The 7,841-nt window shown below is 37.8% G+C and overlaps 1 long non-coding RNA gene across 1 annotated transcript; it reads right to left on the reverse strand.

The window, feature by feature from the left end:
- Positions 1-1,308: 1,308 nt before the first annotated feature.
- LOC124858497 lies at positions 1,309-6,958 on the reverse strand. Its single transcript, XR_007035859.1, has 2 exons — positions 6,905-6,958; positions 1,309-2,493 (listed from the first exon to the last, which is right to left on the reverse strand). It is a non-coding gene; the product is annotated as an uncharacterized LOC124858497 (long non-coding RNA).
- Positions 6,959-7,841: the final 883 nt, after the last annotated feature.

Raw genomic sequence — 7,841 nt, forward strand, 5'->3', positions numbered from 1 at the left:
TATTTGAGATATGGTATCTTGTGTTTCTTTTGAACCTTCAGTTTTGGCTACAGTACCATGAAAGTATCCATATCCTCGCACTTTTTGTCATATTTACAAACATGAAAACCACAATCTCGGTTGTGTTTTATTGAGATTTTATATGACAGACCAAGATAAAGTAGAGCATAATTGCAAAGAGGAAGGAAAATTATACATGATTTTGAAGTACCCAGGACATTTACTTTTTATGATAAATCCAGGTAAATGTTTGGAAAGGAAATAGTGATAATTTTAATAATAATAATTTTGTATTGTTATTATTATTGTTGTTATTAATAATAATTTCAGATTTTTTATCATTAACAATAACAAACAATATCTGCATGTACTTTTGTGACATGGAAGTTGTCTTACCAGCCTTGATCCATTTAGCAACTTCAAGTGACAACCTTTTATTCGGCGATGTTTTCCCATCAGATGCACTGAACAACGTGACTATAGCATCTGCTTTCAACATTTTCCTGCGTCTGTAAGACATCCCGACGTCTGACATCTTTTCTCTTGCAAATTCCGAGGTTTCTTATTTAAAGCAATTTGCCGAGAAGTTCTCCGATCACAACTGGCTGTGCTTGGTGGGACCAGCCCCTCTGGCCCTTGTCAGTTTTCCAGCTCTGATCCAGGCTGCTCTGATTTTCTTCACTTCTGGAAAGTAGTGCGGACTAACAGCTGCTTTCGCACTATTGCTACAACCACCAGCAATGCACCGTTTCACCAAATTAATTCTATTTTTACGCAACTTGGTTACTACCTGAACAGTTTATCATTGCCTGGAGAGTTTTCCTTTAACGTCACTTCCGGGGAACTCTGGACTTGCAAATTTTAACATAGAATATGCCTTATTTATGTCACATGTGTCTTTTATTACGTCTTCAATCCTAATATAATGTCAATTACTGCCCAATTTCTTTAATATTAAGATGTTTTATTTCAGTTTCTGCATTTGTGGGAAATGCGTGTCACAGGCACTTTAAAACTTTGTTTCTTTGCTAGTATCAATCTGATGACTTTGCCATGCATTTGACCCTCTACTCTGATACCCTTTAAGAGTTCAAGTGATACCAGTTGCTTCAAAGGTTCACCTAATTAGTAAACAGATTCCACCTGTGCATAATTTAATCTTAGTACAAATACAACCACTCTAAGAATGCCTCAAAGGTTTGTTAGATAATGTTATTGAACAAACAGCATCATGTAGATTAAGGATCACAGCAGGCAGGTCTGTCGTGCGGCACAGGGAGGAGGACTCACATGCAAGACACAGTGGCATAAAATCTGTAATCCTTTAATACAGTCCAAGGTCGATACACAGAAATCCAATCCAATCCAAGCTGAAGTTTCCAAATAGAGGCAGAGGCGAATCCAAAATACTAGCTGGGTCAAAAATCACTGAAAGGCAAGGTTTTAAAGAAAGACTGGATTGCTTGACACAAGGGACGAGGATAAAGATGAACTGCCAAAGGAATCTGCACGGGGTGACGAATAAATAGGCAAACAAACAAAGGAGGACAATGAGACACAGGTGGATAACATTAGGGTGTGGCAGAGGTTGATTGAAGAAGGGAATCACACGAAGTGAAGTTCTCTGAAATGACACAGGAAATTACTCCACAAAATAAAAGAGGAAGTTAAAAAAAGGGATACACTGCAAAACCTTAAACCAACAGAACTTGACATGACAGGTCAGGGAGAAAGTTGCAGAGTAGTTTAAAACAGGGATAGGATATAAACCAATTTTAAAAGCTTTTATTCAATTCGTCATCTGAAACTAAAACGAGAATGGCACAAGTGTAAAACTATTAAAACACAGACTCAGGAGGAAAAATTAGTTGACAATTCCGCGTACAATTCAAAAATCAGGCCTTTATAAAAGAGAAAAAGAATGTTTTTTTAGTTTTTTAAGAGATGTTGAAAAACATATTATTGTCTTATTTATAACTTTATAGTTATCCGATATTCAATATTGGTTTACAACATAAAATCCCCCAAACAGGGGGACGCAGAGGGAAAAAAAACATTCAATGAATACCGTTACAGGATATTGTAATAAATATGTAATTTGCTAGTCATACTTGAAACATGAACATGTAGAAAATTACCTTTACATTTTAACATTGCAGTCAGCATCGAACAAACTCCCATGCATCCCATGGGCAGAAGAGCCTCCCTGAGGTTGCATGATTACCTGCATTCTACATGCATGTTGCAGTCTGCCAGTCAACAGAATCCTTTTGGACAGGTGATGTGAGAGAGTAATTCATTATAAGGATACAGAATCCCTTCCTCAGCAGTGCACAGTTTGAATGCACTCAGCAAGACCCTGATGGGCCCCAGACCCAGGGCCTGTCAAAGCAGGAGAAACAGTGATGGAGAGGCCACACCATGGTGCACTGGAGCCCTGCTCTCACCCACGCACTGTCACTTATGCTGCACACCCAGCAGCCTGTACAGTCACTGCAACACAATCCAGATGTAAAGATCATACATGTGTGCAGGCATGCGTGAGTTGGATGGTACATGTACATGTCTTGCCTTATACTCTATAAGCATCTGTGCCAAAAGAGTCAATGGAGATTAAGACATTTCCTGCCACTCTCCTTTTCTGAATGTCTGTCTGTCTCTGGGGTTTATAATATTCCCATTACTGAAAGGAAATTTACTCAAATCCCTCATCCTTGACAGCCATTGACATGCAGTCACAGGGGACTCTGGGTTTTCCCTCAATGGGACATTAATGAAAAGGCTGCCAGCTCCCTGAAGAAAGACTATACTGCAAAGAGCTGCACCAGATGATGGCCAAAGGAAACCATAAATTTACCATGAAGCCATTTTTTAAATTTCTTCTACTACAAAAAGTATTTATTGTATTTCAAGGTAACTTAAAGGGATACTTTAGAATTGCTGGTTAAACATCATTTAGTTTAAAAGTAGTATCTTAACTGTACCTGATAACACTTTTAGCATCTTCATTTTGTATAAACCCAGATAATTTGGACCAAGAGGCAAAGCTAATGTTTAGTCCAAGAAGGGCCAAGGACAGATTTTACTTACCTTAAACAACTCCAGCCTTAAAGACATAACAGTGGTTTATGCAAACGTTAAATTGTAAACCTATAAACAGTTGTTGCATTTTCACCGTTATTCAGAGAAGCCGATTGCTATGTACGTAGAAGATTGAGGTTCTGTACCAATAATCATCTTTCTGTGTGAAACGCGTGAGAATGGAGCACATTACATGTTTCCAGTCAGAGTAGCTGCATGATAGAAAAGTAAGCCATTGCAGAAAATCAGCAAAATAACATGAAAAAAAGCTCTTTTTTTACCTTTTTATTTTGCAGTAACTCTGATTAGAAAATGCATCACGTTCTGGTTTAAGTATTTGTTTTACACACATTAATCACTTGTGGCACATGACCTCCTACATGCACTTCCTATGTAAATAATAATTGAGTTTTCTTTAAATAAGAGCCATTTGCTCTCGGAATGCACATTAACTGTCTGCCCTAGAGTTCCTGAAAGTATAATGGGAGGCAGATCTTTTAGTCCTCAAGCTTCTTTCCCAGTTCACAGTTGTTGTTCATCTGAAAGATGTCCAGTCTACTTTTAAGACTAGGCTTAAAACCTTTCTGTGGCCTATATTACCCTGAGCTATGTCTATAGTTAAGGTTGCTTGGGGACATACTACTAAGCTTTCCTTAATTTGCTGTTGTCTCTTAGTACTCTCCAAGTTTATATTAGCCAGATGTAGGGCTCCCATTGACTTGATGTTATTTTTTTTTTCTTTTAGTAGAATCCCCACCTGGCTTAGTGTTTCTGTGTTTAATCATGTCTCCTTCCTGGATGGGGCCATCGTCTAAGCTACTGCTGCCAATGACTTTATGTTCTCACTATAGATGATACGCTTGGCTGTCAATGTTTAACTATGTCTCCTCCTTCAACAAAGCCATTAAAAGAGCTGGAGCTTTCTGGCTTAAAGTGAGTTGTTCTTTTCCACTGTTGCCAATTGCTTGCTCAGGTTGAGGAATCACTAGTAAGTTAATAACTTGATGCAATTGTGTGCTCCTCCTTTCATAGAGAAAGTTTTACCAATTAGCATAGCAAACTGAATTTCACTGCTTTGTATTATATGTACAATCATATTTGGATGTATCATTCAATTTAAATTGGAATGGATTGGACTGGACTGATTCAGTTACACAATACCTTTATGGATGTAAATTGAAGTTGTTTTTGTTCAGTGCCTTGATATGACATTTGTGTCAGTTGGTGTGATGCAAGTAAACTGTACTCAACTGAAGCAATAACCCAAGATTTAAAGGTTTAGGTGAACTGCATGAAATACTTATAAGCTTTTTCCAGAATTTCACTTAAAATTCTTTCAACTATCCCTCTATTACAAGCCAGTGATCTGAATCTTAAATAAACAGATGATTTGACACCTCAGCATGAGTGTTTTCCTGCTGTCGTATCAGAATATATAAGATATCAATATCCACTTTATATTATTGTTAAACTATTTCAGAATGGAAATATACCAACTACATAGTCTATGGGAAGACACGTGTCCCATCAGAAACTGAATTTGAATTGCCCTGACTGAATTTGTATTTGTGTAATTTGAAATTAAATGCATTGGTTTGAAAATTTATTTCACAAAACTGAAACTGAATTTTATGGTTTGAAACTGAATTGATTTGCTTTTACAATGTATTTCGTTGTATTAAAATTTCTGTTTAACTACTTTCACTTTCAGGTCTGTAATTCAATTTCAGTTCCAAAATTCAGTTTTTTGTGTCACACATCCGGGTCCTTGAGGATAGCCACAGATTAATTAAACACAGATTCATCAATTTACGTTTCACATCGGCTTAAACTTCCTTTACGTCATGTTGATCTGGAGCATACATGAGCTTAGCAGACGTCAATCACCAAGTCAAATGACCATCTACAAGAAGGGTCATGTAAACAAATGATGGTCAAATAGTAACACTTATGCTTATGCTACCTGTATCTATTAGCTAAACATGCCAGACTAGCATAGTGTGCCGCCGGTCTGCGTTTCTCTTGACGTTACCTCAGTGTAACATATGTTGCCTAGCAACAGTGTTAGTGTGAAGCGCAGAGCTGTGACGGCAAACAAATGGAGCCTGAAGGTTAATAACGCTGTCTCTACTGTAAATAACTACACGGTTTTTATTTATCCTTTTAACATATTGCTGATGGCTTATAATGCTGTTTTGTTTTTAAATGATATTGTTTGATGATCCTGTTCATTATTCAGCCATTTAAAATATTGAAAATATTTTTTGTGTTCATAAATATAAATCTAACACTAGATAAAATACATTGATGACAAATACCATTTGTTTAATTTATTTGTAAAGCTTTCAACAACAGCACTAACATGTTAACTTTAGGAACAAAGTTTAAATCAGTTTATTTACAGAGCATAATAATAATAATTATTATTATTATGATAAATAAACCAAACATTAATATTAGATTTCATCTGACTGAATTATATCTGTTTAACTTCCACCCAAAAGCAATGTGTTGGGAGTCATCTGTTCTATCAGGGTTTAGCGCACCTCAACCACCCGGTCAGCTGACAGCTGGCGAGGCGAGCCAGCTGCTGTGGTAGCGGACGAACACATCGGCGCATTTGTGCAATTGAGCAATATCTTGATAAACTGATCAGATATTTTAGGTTTACACAACTACATCCTTGTCGAAAAACATTGTAAAATTTCAGTTGTGTCACAGAATGTGCAATATATGCAATTTTATTAACAACTTTTCTCTCTCCTCCAGCCTTTGCTACTTCCATTTGAACAATCTACTTCGACCCGCAATGAATCATGGGATAGGGTGGCACATGGAGGATACACCAGATCCATCCTTCAAATGTGGGGAAAAGAAGGACGCATTTGTTGGAACCTTGGAGATTGGACAGCATTCGTCGCCTCATTCGGATGTTATCGGCCTACAAATGATTAATCTGTGGCTTCAAGAACCCAGACGTGTGACACAAAAACTGAACTTTGGAACTGAAATTGAATTTCAGACCTGAAAGTGAAAGTAGTCAAACTGAATTTTCAATACAAAGCAAATCAATTTTCAAAGCAAACAAGTTCAGTTTTAAACCATTATATTCAGTTTTGGTTTAGTGAAATTCATTTTCAATCCAATGCATTTAATTTCCAATTACACAAATACAGATTCAGTCAAAGCAATTAAAACTCAGTTTCTGATGGCACAAGTTTCTTTCCATAATGGTCCACAACATTTTTTTTTTATAAATCTAATTTCACTGTGCTGAGTAAAGCAAATCCAGAAGCTTAAATTTCATTTATAGGTGCAGAGATTTTTTCCTTTTCCCTCACAGAGAGGTGTAAATGTGTGTGTTGGTGTGTGTGTGTGAGACAGAGAGGTTTCTTCCAACCAGCATCGGTGAATAAAGACACACCGGATTATTATGAAACTAAATCAATAGTGTGAGGCACTTTATTGCCTGTCTGGGGAGCATCCCATTCCTAAAAAAAACACAATATTACATTATGGGATTTGTTAGCCTTGCAGTTTCGGTTATTAAAATAAAAGAAAAAAAATTTACCATCAAAACATCGAAGTCTTTGGATAATAATCCTATTCATTTAAGCATATATACAGGGGATGGACAATGAAACTGAAACAACTGTCAATTTAGTGTGGGAGGTTTCATGGCAAAATTGGACCAGCCTGGTAGCCAGTCTTCATTGATTGCACATTGCACCAGTAAGAGCAGAGTGTGAAGGTTCAATTAGCAGGGTAAGAGCACAGTTTTGCTCAAAATATTGAAATGCACACAACATTATGGGTGACATACCAGAGTTCAAAAGAGGACAAATTGTTGGTGCACATCTTGCTGGCGCATCTGTGACCAAGACAGCAAGTCTTTGTGATGTATGAAGAGCCACGGTATCCAGGGTAATGTCAGCATACCACCAAGAAGGACGAACCACATCCAACAGGATTAACTGTGGACACAAGAGGAATCAGAATCAGAAAAGCTTTATTGCCAAGTACGTTTTTTGACATACAAGGAATTTGTTTTGGCGTAGTCGGTGCAATACAATACAAATTAAACAGTATAAACATATCTACAATATAATATAAATATATGTGCACAGTTTTAAGTGAGTGAGAGTAAATGTAGAGCAGTATAGGATGCCAGAGCGGTACAACAGTGCAGGTGATCATTGTGCAAGTATGGCAGTGCGAGTAAAGCAGGAGTCCAAGCTGAGCGCTAATGTAATGTGTTGGGACCACGCAGCCATGGGTGTTCAACACTAAAACTCCGGTACATACTTTCCTGGAACCGTTCAAAATAAAGTGCATTAACCTTCTTCCAGCACAGCCAGGAAATGGGGTAACTGCGGACTTCTTGTGGCGCCAATACCCAAATAAAAGCCCCACCTTTCCACAAGTCTTTCTCTTCCACACCGATGACCATCGGGTCAGGAGGGAACACAGCGCGCGGAATGTCTTTTGCTGGCAAAAGGACATAAATTCAACTGGATCCAAGGACCGATCACCGATCATTTGCAAAAATTAAGTAGAATGAAATACTGTCTGTGTATCCGGTATTTTCATTCATGAACGGAGAAATTAAGGTGTAAGAGTTGCTTACATTTTCTCTTCGAGGCCCCACAAAAGCAAACGGTGTTCCGAGAGAAGCTGTTTCGACAAGCCGAGTCTGGAGGAAAGACGACGGCCGCAACCGTGTTTACGGTAACGGAACAGCTGGTCACCTTCTGATCGGG

This window comes from Girardinichthys multiradiatus, chromosome 21 (genome assembly GCF_021462225.1).
Source record: "Girardinichthys multiradiatus isolate DD_20200921_A chromosome 21, DD_fGirMul_XY1, whole genome shotgun sequence".
Classification (NCBI taxonomy): Eukaryota; Metazoa; Chordata; class Actinopteri; order Cyprinodontiformes; family Goodeidae; genus Girardinichthys; species Girardinichthys multiradiatus.